This window comes from Mus caroli, chromosome 19 (assembly GCF_900094665.2).
Source record: "Mus caroli chromosome 19, CAROLI_EIJ_v1.1, whole genome shotgun sequence".
NCBI classification, from domain to species: Eukaryota; Metazoa; Chordata; class Mammalia; order Rodentia; family Muridae; genus Mus; species Mus caroli.
This window is the reverse complement of record NC_034588.1, coordinates 44,583,953-44,597,468: the sequence shown is the minus strand read 5'-3', so window position 1 is coordinate 44,597,468 and position 13,516 is coordinate 44,583,953.

Here is a 13,516-nt window from a genome sequence, read left to right as displayed (position 1 = left end):
GCAGGGCAGGTCTCTGTCCTCCGGCTGGGAGGGTGCCGGAAGTCTGCGGCCCCAAAAGGGTGCTGCCTCAGCGGCTCTGTGGCTCCTGCCTGTCCCAGAAGCCGTCTGCCCCCTTGGTCCCCACTCTGACCTGTAGAGACTAAGCTCGGCGGAGTCCCGGAGCCAAGATGGCGCTCCCTGCCAAGTAGGTCTTTTTAATTTTTATAGTAATACATATTTTTATAGTAATGTTTAGAAATCTATGCCAATCAAGAGGGTAAAAACTCATTTGCATATCACCTTTTTGACTTGTAAAAATTCTCCATTTGCAGCTGCTTAAAAGGGTTTGCTACTTTGGCTCTGTGACTGGTGAGATAGTTCAGTGTCTAAAGGCACTGGCTGCCAAACCAGATAACCTAAGAATAGTCTTCAAAATCCCCTTGAGTTGAAAGAAAGAACTCACTCCCTACACTGCCCTCTGACCTCCTCCACATGTCTGCATTTTCCATCTAGCACACGAGCACCACCACCCACCCATACACACACACCCACCCACACACACACACACACACACTTAAAATGTTAAACCATAGTATTTTGTTCTTTTAGTTAGTCTTGAAAAGGACCATTGAGTTGGGTTGGAGAGATGGCTCAGGTTAACAGCACTGGCTGCTCTTCCAGAAGACTTGGGTTCAATTTCCAGGATCCACATGGTGTCTCACAACCATCTGTAACTCCAGTTCCAGGGGTCTGGTACCTCTGGCCCTTGAGGGTACCAGGAATGTACACAGTGTACAGGCATACATGTGGGTAAACACCCACAGACATAAAATAATTTTTTAAAAGACCAGAAGCAGTGTACATATGGTACACATACATATATACACAGGCAAGACAATCAGGCACGGAAACTTTTAACAGGTTTTAAAGATGCTGGAGAGGGGCATGGAGAATGGAGGAACACATCTATAATCACTGTACTTTCAAGAGACTGGGGCAGAAGTATTGGGAGTTTGAGACCCATCTAGATTACAGAGTGGGAAGGGACAGGGGTCGGGGTGTGTGTGTGTGTGTGTGGAGGTAACAAAAGTCCACGGAGCATTCACATCGACTTTGGTTATGTGGTGAGACTGTGTATCTTGCCCACTTTTTTTTTTTTTATGTCTTTTCCTTCTTCGTTTTGATTCATCTTTGTGAAGCCTGGACATCAAAGACTGAGAACTGCTGTCTTTTTTTTTTTTTTTTTTCACGGAACCATAGTCCTAGTTTTTGGTTCACCCCTTTTATTTACTTGTCTTTCTCCATCAGTTTGTCCTACAGGCCTCACCAAGTTTACCTGCTTGCATGCAGTTCTCAAACCCGTCTGCATGGCACTGGAAAAGAGACAGATCTCTTAATGGGAGCACAGTGCAAAAAGCGCATGTCTGGAACTGAATCGCAGCAGCTGGAAAAGGTTTTCAAATGAACAGGGCCAAACATGGAACAGGCTGAGCTGCCTCTGGCAGTGTTTACCTAGGTTGTTTCACGTGACTTCGCTGATGCTTTGATTCTGAATGAACCAGACCCATACACACCATCGCATTAGTGAAGTGTGAAAACACATAGCATGGGGCACCTGAGAATTTACTGTTTTCAAAACCTATTTTTTAATGACGGTTCTTAAATGTTTTAACCTCCCTTGTAGTCCACCACCCACCAGAGGTATTGGGAAAGAAAGGATACAGAGGAATTGGACCTGTTTAGAAAGGTTCTTTGAAGGAACTCTTGTCTGTGTTGTCTGGAAATTGGCAGTTTAGTTCACAGGTTAGCAGTGGCAGCTTGATCCATTTGCGAATGCTTCAGGGATATGACAGTAGTCCAGTTCAGTAGAGTTGGGATAGCAAACATGAATCAGCAGAGGTAGCGTGACCTAGCAGAAACAGCCTGGCCTCAGCCTCAGCAGGAGGGACCAGGAGGAATGCCAAAAGAAGTTCTTAGCTGTACCTCTCTCAGTGAATCAAAGATCAGCGAAGACAAGAGACTAACAAACATTGCAAGCCTAGCTCAGCCTCCCCGTCACTGTTGGTAGAGTCCTATTTATACCCTCCAAACATTACATGTTCTCCTCGGATCTTGCATCAGCACACACTTCTGTCTCAGCTGACATTACTCTGCAATCAGCCCGATCCTCGGAAGTGGCAAGAAACTGCAGCACACCACCAGAAGTTCTTGGTGCGTTTCTGTCTATGGAATTCCAACAAATGGAGCTCAACTACGCAATGTGGGCAGACCAACACATGCGTGTCATTAGCAAAGAATCCTTCATCACGTGTCCTTTCACGTGCTTGCTTTAGCAGAACATCCTTTCACCTGTGTCTGCTTCAGCAAAACATTCCTTCATGTGTTTGCCCCAGCAAAACAACAACATCCATGACTTTCCAAAGAATGCTAAAGATTCCATTTCAGGCACATTTACTTATACTCGAAGTTATTATCCATTATAGCAGGGTTTCTACTGTACATGGAAGGTTTCTATTCTCTTTTGTTTTGTTTTTAGTGTGTTTTGTTTGTTTTGTTTGTTTGTTTTTGGAGGCAGGTTTTCTCTGTGAATTTCTGGCTGTCCTGAAACTCATTCTGTAAACCTGGCTGGCCTCCAAACACTTGCCTCTATCTTGAGAACTGGAATGAAAGGCACTCACCCCACCCCCACCCCCACCCCCACCTGGCCACAAGGTTTTCTATTCTTAAAGAAGCATAATAATATAATTATTGAATTATATTGAATATTAATTTTTAATATTTCCCTGCCAGCATTTCTCAGCATGTATCACAATAGTGTCTCTTTGTGTTAGAATATCTGGGTTTTTTGGTTTTTTTTTTTTTTGGTTTTTTTTTTTTTTTTGGTTTTTCGAGACAGGGTTTCTCTGTGTAGCCCTGGCTGTCCTGGAACTCACTCTGTAGACCAGGCTGGCCTCGAACTNTGGAACTCACTCTGTAGACCAGGCTGGCCTCGAACTCAGATATCCGCCTGCCTCTGCCTCCCGAGTGCTGGGATTAAAGGCGTGCACCACCAACGCCCGGCTGAATATCTGGTTTTTAAAATTGCTATTTGAGTTGCCCACCTGAGTTTCATTTTTTGTTTGTTTGTTTGTTTTGTTTTGTTTTTGTTTTTCAAGACAGGGTTTCTCTGTGTAGCCCTGGCTGTCCTGGAACTCACTTTGTAGACCAGGCTGGCCTCAAACTCAGAAATCCACCTCTCTCTGCCTTCCAAGTTCTAGGATTAAAGGCGTGTGCCACCACGCCCGGCCTGAGTTTCACTTTTAAAATTATTAAGTAAAATTTGACTTGAGATTGAGACAGAATTGCCAGCAATTTTCTAAGTGGCTTATAACAAAATTTTGGCATTTTTAAAACTTCAAATGTATGTTTGGTAGCATTCTCAGTATTGGTGGTTAGTAAGACCAGAATATCAATCAACTCTGACAAACACTGAAGGTATTTTATATCCTTCCCAGTACTAAATGTTAGTCAATATTAGCTAAAAATAAAAAACCACCAGCATGCAACTTTGCTTTTGCCTTTAAAATATAGCAAAACTAGGGGGCTGATGAGATGGCTCAGTGGGTAAGAGCACCCGACTGCTCTTCTGAAGGTCCAGAGTTCAAATCCCAGCAACCACATGGTGGCTCACAACCATCCGTAATGAGATCTGATGACCTCTTCTGGTGCATCTGAAGACAGCTACAGTGTACTTACATATAATAATAAATAAATAAATCTTTAAAATATGGTAAAACTAAAAGCACACCTCAGAAATATTTTTAAGTGAATTTCTTTTTGACTCATTGTCAGTAAATGTTTGACATGTAACCTAATTTTTACACTTATAGACCAAGGGACATGTAAATTTTTCTTGGGGTTATGAGTAGAAAATTTTTTAAAAGTCCTGATTTCAGGCATGCCCCACTCACAGAAAGAACAGTAGGGACTCACAGGCTGTAAACACAGTTATTCTGACAACATGATTTATGATCTGGGAAAAACAAAGATCCCAAAGTGGGCAGTCAGGGATCCCCACATGGTAGAAAGACATGTGCTATGTTCAGATCACAGACGAGCTCCAGACCAACATCAGTGTGGGTGGGGAAATGGATAATGGATGGACGAATAGATGTAACAATTCAGTTTATGATAGAACAAAATGATTTCCCATTTTCTGACCTGAGAACTGGAGTCACTCTGCTCCCCCCGAGTGTTGCAGTAACGCAGAGAACACTAGATGGCATCGTACTACAGAGAGTCCTCGCCTTTCACAGCCTGGAGGACCAGCACCCACAGAGCATTGTAGTAACCTCCTGTGCACACTTATTTCCCGAACACCTACTATGTGCTCGGTCCTATACTACATATGATGAAAGAAAAAATACAAAAGGAGCTAAAGTTCCCCCAATTGAACCCAAAGAAAAAATGGCGTGAGCTGCCTTCCTTCCCAAAAGATTCTTCAGAACAGTCAAAGGGAGGCATGGAATGCGGCCACCAGGGTGCAGGGCCCTGTGTGCCTTGGACCTTTGACCTTCATTCCTTGAAGATGTGAAGCATGGAACCCTCAGCATTTTCTGCCTAGAATCTGGGACCACCCCCATCCCAAGCTAGCGTGTTCTTCCTTCAGATCTCACTCCCGCAGTCAATGCCTCCCTGGCAAGAATTCCCATCCCCTGTGTTCTACTTCGTAGACTATCTCATAATGGTAACAGATGATCTGATCATATACATGATTAATCCCTATCCTCCTTGCAAGGCAATTGAACAACAAAAAAGCAACGATCATCATGTAAGCCTTGCTTAGGCTTGTACTCAGTTGTGTTGGGCCTGATTTGTCACAAACACACACACACACACACACACACCCCAGATGATATGTTGACACTCTAACCCCTCATAGCTCAGAACGAGATTATATTTAAAGGTGGGGCCCTTGAGGTTGTGAAGCAATCTGGTCGTACAAGCAGGAACAAGCACAGATACAGGAAAGCCAAGAAAGTCCACTTAAGACAGCAAACTTGCTGACACCTTCATTTTAGACTACTAATCCCCAGTATTATGAAGAAATAAATTCCTGGTTTTCAGGCAGCCTGATATATGGGCTCATTGGTCTCTTAGACGACAGAACCAATTCCCAGCTGACTAGTGTGTGAGGCATGTAGCTCTGGCAAACAATGTATCCAGCAACGCTACAGAGTAAGCAAGCATCAGAACACTGCAGAGTAAGTAAGTATCGAGTGAGTGAAGAGGTCGAACTTAAAGAATAAGGACAGAGACAGGGGGGTGGGGGGAACAGAAGAAATCCAAACTATAGGCAATAGCATGGACACATGCCAAGACAGCTGCAAAAGGCCTCCTGCAAAAAGGACAGGATCTTAGACTCCGGAGGTGGCTCAGTGCTTAAGACCACGTGCTCTTTGGGAAGATCAAGCTTGGTTCCCAGCACCCAGATCAGGAGGAACACAACCACCTATAGCTACAGCTCCAGGGGATCTGGTGCCTCTGACCTCCATGGACTCTATACATGTGTGTGTGTGCATGCGCACACACACACAAATAGTAGGGTAGGAATGAATGGTAGAGAGCTGTCGGAGAATAGCAGAGAAGTTGCCACAAACTTAGGACCAGAGACAGCGGTGGATACATCTATTTGTTCTGTGGGATAGCTCAAATGTGGGCACAGGCTGTAATCCCTCTGCAGAGCTCTTTGATTAAACCTGAATTCAACAGCCTCTTAAGAGCACCCTCCACGGACGGACGGACAGACCAGACGGACGGACTCAGCTGTGTGCATAGCACAGCAGCAACTGGCAGTATTTATCATGGAGAGTGCTGTCCTCATCAGAGATGCCCAGTGAGACAAGAAAATGAACCTTCAGAAGAGCAGAGTCTCTAGCTTGCAGCTTTCCAGCCCGAGAGGCAAAGCAATATGCAATAGCATGCCACGGGCACTCACTCTTCAGTGGGTCGCGGAAGTCCTGCAGGCCATTAGAGTCTGTGCCACCCACCAGCTCCTTTAGACAAGTAACTTCTACCAAGAAGTGCAGGGAGGTCTCCACGAAGCCAGATACTCTCACCTGCTCAGCCTGCCTCCCAGGGCTGATTTTATTATATTTTCCTAGGAATTTGTATCTAGGGTCACAAGTTGTCAGCCAAATACTGCTGGAGCCTGAAACTGGGCATGCCAAGGCCAGAAGAGGCTGTGAAAGACAGACTTGGGGGAGAAGGAAAAAAAAAAAAAAACCTACAAAGTTCATGTCTGTAATTCCAGCGCTGGGGAAACATGGGCAGGAGGGTCACAGATTTGAAGTCAACCTGAACTATGTAGCCTGGTCACCCAGACCTACAAAGCAAAACCTTGTCTCAGAACAATTAAAGCGAATCAACAACCAAGAACCAGGCGGTGGCCGGCACACACCTTTAACCTCAGCACCCAGTTGGCTCTCTGAGTTCAAGGCCAGCCTGGTCTACAGAGTGAGTTCCAGGAAAGCCAGGGATACACAGGAAAACCCTTTGTCAAAAACAACAACGACAAAACAAACAAACAAACAACACCCAGAACGAAAAGGAAGGGAGAGGAGGAGCCTCAGGCTCCACAAAGCCGATGAGACAACTCTTCCATTCCTGGTAACAGGCCCCAGGGAGGCCCTGCAATACCTGCATTCCTGGGTTCTATTGATGTGTTGGACGGCCCAACAATATTACTTTATTTGTCTCAGCTAAATGGAGAGAGTTTTCATTGCCTAGATCCATGATCTACCCTCTAAAAGACAAGCGCTGACTGACACACGGGTCCTGTTTACACAGGCGTCCTTCCAAAATTGCTGGATTTACTGTCCATGGAATCTAAAACTACATTTGGGCCCTCGGTGACATGGTAAGAACTGCTCCAGTCATCATGCCTAACATTTTTCCTCCAGGCTATTGGGAAGATTAAAAGCCCATGTGTTACAGAAAATTGTTATCATTTATCAGCCAACCCTTTGGTCACCTTAGATGACAGAGCCGAATCCCAGCTGGCTAGAGCTCTCCAAAACTGTGCGTGGCGTACTTTATTTCTTTAATCTCCTCCTTTCCAGCCCACTGCAGACCTAACCTAACAGAACATCTTTTGAGCATCTGACATCAGTTCCCAAAGGGTCCGCAGACAAACTCCCTGCTTGGTACCTAAGGAAGCAGTGAAGCTCAGGCAGATATATGGGGAAGACGGGAAGGTCAGGAGGGGCAGGCAGCTGGAGTGTGGAAGCAGCCACTGTGGCTGATCATTTTTACCCTGAAAAAAAAAATAGCTCTCCCTAAGCCCAGAGGAGGAGAGAGTAGTCTTGTAAGCAGGGCATGTCACCTGTCTGGAATGCGGCTAGATTCTCAGCAGCTGTTCTCACTCAGGTGAGGTGACTCTGGGGCATAACTGGTTAGGCCAGCTTATTCAAGTTTGCATGTCTTGCTCAAGAAGCCAAAGTTGCAGGTTCTCTTCTTACAGAACAGAGAAGGACTCACACAAACCAAGTTCATGGCTGACCAGGTTGGCACCCCACAAAGTATACCCACTGTAAATAAATAAACAAACACTTTTAAATTAAAACATGAATCCTTTTGATGATGGTTCAGTCCCAACTATCCACTGTCAAACTGGATAAACACCAGTTTATCCAGGGTTAAACTGTCAAACACCCCCAGGCTTTATATATATGTGAAATATCCTGAGAGTGAAAAATTATTTAAGCCCCTAGACCTGTGTCCAAAATAGAGAACTTGCCCCATTGTTCCAGAATGCCAGGTGTTTGCGGTTTTTGCCAGGTGTTTGCGGTTTTTGCCTTTCTATAGCCCAATGCCAGGTGTTTGTGTTTTTTGTGTCTATATAAGCCCCTTACCCCTTGAGCTCGTGGTCCACTCCTCTACCCCTGCGTGGGATACGAGTTGTCCCCAGTGCACTGGTCTTTCCCGATTAAACCTCTTGCAGTTTGCATCAAGACCGTTTCTCGTGAGTGATTTGGGGTGTCACCTCTCCTGAGTCTGAACGTGGGGGAGTCCTCACGTTGTGGATCCTGTACTTGCTGGGTTTATGTCAACTTGACACAAGCTAGAGACATCAGAGAAGAAGGAACCTCAATTGGGAAAATGCCTCCATGAGATCCAACTCTTAAGACATTTTCTCAATTGACCAATGTAGGAGGGCCAAGCCTATTGTGGGTGGCACCACCCCTGGGCTGGTGGTTCAGGGTTCTATAAGAAAGCAGGCTGAGCAAGCCAGTAAGCAGCACCCTCCACAGCCTCTGCATCAGCTCCTGCCTCCAGGTTCCTGCCCTGTTTCAGATCCTGTCCTGACTTCCTTTAGAGATGAACAGCAATGTGGAAGTGTTATCCGAATAAATCCTTTCCTCCTCAGCTTGCTCCTGGGTTATCACAGCAATGAAAACCCTGAGTATGACAGACCCCATGATGGGTTCATTGTCCAGCTAGTCAGTTAATTATTTATACTTATGCTAAGGATCTAACCAAGGGCTTTGGGCATACTCAGCAAGCACTCTACCACTGAACCATGTCACCGTTCACTTAGTATTTTTCCAGAGTACACACTCCTGAAGCTGGGCATGGTGACCAAACCTGTAATTCCAGTAAATGGAGACTGAGGCAGGAAGATCAAGAGTTTAAGGCAAGTCTGGGCTACCTAGGGAGACCCTGTCAGAAAGAAAGAGGATGGATGGATGGATGGATGGATGGATGGAAAATTAAAGGAGGGGGAGAGAGAAAGGGATAGAAGAAGGGAGGAGGAGGAGGAGGGAGGAAGAGAGAGGGAGAGAGAGAGAGAGAGATAGATTTCTGTCACTACCTCCAAGAAGTCTCATTTAGCCATGCTTCCCACGTACAACTAGGAGACCTGACCATCTGTGTCCCATAGATTGTGCTTTTATTTCCATGCTTGTTTTGCCCCACCCCCCAGACCCTTCAATGCACAGGAGACACTCCATTAGAAAGTCTGGTGAATGAATGGGAAGTACAATTATCTTATAGACTCAGGCACCATAAGTAATTACTCCTTAGAGATTAATGTTGAGGAAAGAAGAAAGCTATTTGAACATAAACATCTAAGTGTGGTTGCCATAGGGCCCACCCCCACTCTGTACCTCAGGCTGCTCTCAGATCTACTGTGTAGTCCCCAACCCACATCTTCCTGCCGCATCTCTGTGAGTGCTGAGATTACAGGCATGTGCCACCTGGCCCTGTTTAAGGTAGGTAAACAAAATCCTGCTCAAGTACATCCCAGGATGCTGTCTTAGGTAGGGTCTTCCTGCTGTGAGCAGACACCATGACCAAGGCAAGTCTTGTAAGGACAACAGTTAATTGGGGCTGGCTTACAGGCTCAGAGGTTCAGTTCATCACCATCAAGGTGGGAGCAGAGCAGCATCCAGACAGGCATGATGCAGGTAGACCTGAGAGTTCTACATCTTCATCTGAAGGCTGACTTCCAGGCAGCTAGAGTGAGGAGGGTCTTAAGCCCACACACACAGTGACTCACCTACTCTAATAAGACCACATCCCCTAATAGTGCCACTCCCTGGGCCAAACGTATACAAACCATCACAGACGCCAATATTTGAAATATTGAAGTATCAATATTTCAATATAATAGACTTATTTCATTTCTGTGCCCATCCTTACTGAAGGTACAAAGCAGTTCTTTCTTGCCTAGAAGGGTGGATACAGCGTAGTTGCTCAGTGAAATTTGATGAATGAATAGTCGTGTGGCCTCTGTAGCAAATACTCAGAGATCACTGTCATAGTATACAGGAGCCATAGGTGGCATGTAAGGAATGACACGGCTGTGAGCCAGTGAGATTATATGTATAAAAACAAGAGGTACTTTGATCTGGTCTGCCACCTAATTCCTGATTGAGCACAATGCTGAGTATAGAGTGTTTGCTCTCTGTGGAACGAATGGATGAATGGGAATGGTTTGCCAGAGCTGATGTTCAGGAAAGAAACAGCCAAACTGAAGTCATCCATCTCGCCCGACTGACACCTTTGAGGTCTCAGCAAAAACAGCATGTTCCAGGGAGACATCCTGTCCACGAACATGCTGCTATCTCTCAGAATCCAGGCAGAGTGGAATCCAGGGTGGTGAGGGACTGGGAACATAACGCCAAGTGCCCTTTCCCCTCCAGGGGCCCGTCACAGCTCGCACTGGCTTCCTGACTCTCCTACTGTTATGCCTTTTACTCCACATTTTGGGATCATCACAGCTGGGGGTGAACAGGAAGTGCATCCCCATGAATTCAATTATTTAAAATTTCCAGTTATCTTGACTTTGCAATGGGAAGTGAAGTTGGCCCAGTGTTTGTCACAAGTCACCTTTCACGGCGGAATTTGGAGCTTCATGTAGCACCTGGGGCATGAAAAGCGTACACGCATGCACACATCAGAACACTAGGCAAAACTGTAACTGGCTGTTCACCAATAAAGACGTAACAATGGCCAGTTGTGTTCAGGGAATACACCCGAAGGCTCCCTCAGAGCTAGCTGTTTGCACACTTGTGGATTTCCTCACACTCTTCACAATAGCCTAGACATGGACCAAGTTCAGATGCCCATCAACAGATCTATGGACGAAGAGTGGGGTGTGCATGCACATAGGATCTTACGAAGCCTTAAAGAAATACAAGTCCTAAAGTTTGCAGGAAACTGGGTGTGACAGGAAATAAGCATGTTAAGTGGAATAAGCCAGGTTCAGAAAGAAAAATACCACATTTTCTCTCTCACGTGGAATCTAGATTTAAACACCTCAACCATCCCACCATGAGTGCATTCCTGTGCGAGAGTATGCACCCATTTGTATGTGTGTGAGTGTATGTGTCAGTGAGTTTGGGGTGTGTGTGGGGAGGTGTGCCTGTGTGTGCATGTGCGAGCATGTGTGTGTATATGTATGTGGATACATGTGTCAATGAGTGTGTGTGCATGCGTATGTGTAGGTATGTTGTTTGGGTGGGGCCATGCATGTGTGTGAATGAGTGTAGTTCTGTGTGTGTGTGTGCATGCATGTGTGTGTGCATTGTGTCCATGTATACATATGTGTGTATGCATGCATGTGCATGTGTGTGTGTGTGTGTGTGTGTGTGTTTAGGACTTGAACGTAAAAAGGAGACTATGAAATAGAAGGAAGAGGGTCAGGAGAGGAGACAAGGAGTAAGGAATGCGTGCACTGTGAAACCAAGAGAGGGACTATGTGGGGGGAGAAAAGAAAAGAGCAGAGGGTGAGGACTGGTGGGAGGTTGTGGGAGGTGACAAGGACAAGTTATAATGATATGTGTGTGGATGTGTGAGGAGAAACCCCTTTCTCTATGTGCTAACAAAAGTCAATGTGATAACCTTTTATTCAGCTCCACTCATAACTAAGAAATGCAAATTGAGACACTGAAATAACTTTTTAAAAATCTATAAAATTTAATAATTAATAATAATAATAATAAGCAAGTGAAAACTGGGCCTGGTGGTTCATGCCTAGAATCTCACATGATAGAGAGGAGGAAAAAGAGATCCAGGCTAGCCTGGGCTACATGGTAAGATTCTGTGGGAAGGCAGGAAGGATCCAACACTGGAAAGGATGTGGGAGACAGGCAGTCTCAGACTAGCATTATTTTTGGCATAATTAAGCACTGTGACCAAAAGACATTGGAGAGGGAAAGGTTTATTTGGCTTGCACTTCACACTGTAGTCCACCATTGGAGGAACTCAGAGTAGGGACTCAAACAGGGCCGGAACCTTGAGACAGGAACCAGTACAGGGGCCATGGAGGAATGCTGCTTACTGGCTGCTCTGCCAGCTTTCTTAGAGAACCCAGAACCACCACCAGCCAAGAGACAGCACCGCACACACAGTGACGCAGTCCTCCCCTATCAATCACTAATTAAGAAAATTCCCTTGTCTGCATCTGGATCTTATGGAGACATTTTCTCAGTTGACGTTCCTTCCTCTCAGATGACTCTAATTTGCTAGTCAGACAGTTGACATAAAATTAGCCAGCACATAGACAATCTTTTTGTTGGTTTGTCTTTGTTTTATTTTGAAACAAGGTCTTGTTGTGTATCCTCCCTGTGTGATCCAGGATGGCTTTGAACTCATGATTATCTATCTTGGACCTCCAGGTGTTACAGGTATATACCACTACTTTTTATTAGTCCGGACCCCAGGCAAAGCACACACTTCCTTATCCAATGCCAATGGGGGAAGGGTTTTTCCAACATTGCATTACTTAAAGAGCCTTCCCAGCATTCTGGCTTTGGACAAACATCTTAAGTCTAAATTTCTGTCTTTCTAGAATTCGAGGCTTGATGGGCTTTAGCCATCCCTCCCCTTCCCTGGGGTGTCAGGCAAGGATTCTGGGAGGGATTGCCTTCTCTGAGACCAGGAGTCTAAACACATAATTAGGAACAAATAATATGTATTATGTGGTATATGTTTGAGTGTGTATGTATGTGGTGTATATGTGTTTATGTATGTATATTGCATGTATGTATATATGTGTATATGTGTGTTTCTGTGTATGAATGTGTGTGCACGTATGTGTGTGTGCATGTCTGGATTTATGTGTCTGTGTTTGTGTGTGTGCATGTGTGCATGTGTGTATGTGTGTATAAAATTCAGTGTGGCACATGAGTGAGATATAAGCTTGGGCACATGAAGAGAGGCCAGTCATGAAGGGCTTATATGGCAGGTTAGGATTATAGACCGAACTAGTCCTGAGAGTGGACAAGAGAACATTAAAAGCCCTGGGGTAAGATAATCAGGTTCAAAAGACAAACGAATGTAACAAATGATCCTTATATTAATAAGAGTATGCAGCTTGTTAGAAAACGCTGAAGTAGATTATGCTGGCGGATGACAACCCCAGAGTGCATTGAAAGCACTAACCTTGACATTACGCACATAACACAAGCAACACACACACACACACACACACACACACTTCCCCAACCTGTTCTGGGTGTCCTGTCCATTGAACATGGAGACATTTTAGAAATACACAGCTCTTTTGAGAATGTTCCCCAAGGTTCCTTACCCTTCCCTGGCCCCCAAACTCTATGATAAGAATCCCCTCCCGCCCCCAATCAGGAAAGGGGTGTGAGCAGCAGGCAGCCAAAGACTGAACTTAGAAGTACCCTGGGCCAAGGGCCAGGGTCTATTTTTAGGACATTCTCTCATTGTCTGTTTATCCCGCAGACTCAGCCTAAAGCGTTCAGGAGAGTGTCATTTGGGCTGGATGGAGGAGGAAAGCGAGGTGCTCCCAAGACCAATGCCAGTGGTAAAGTGATCATCTCTAGACAGTGTTATTTCCTCAACTTCTCCTAGGAGCTCCCGAAACGAACTGAAAATTTATTCCAGCCCTTTCCAGCCCCTCCCACCAGTTGTAGGAATGTGCTACTTCACAAAGGGAAGGTTGTTGATATACTATTAAAGTTTTGTTTAAAGTATGAGTTCTACTATGCTCTGTTCCAGCGCTTCCTGCTCTAAAAGCAATACT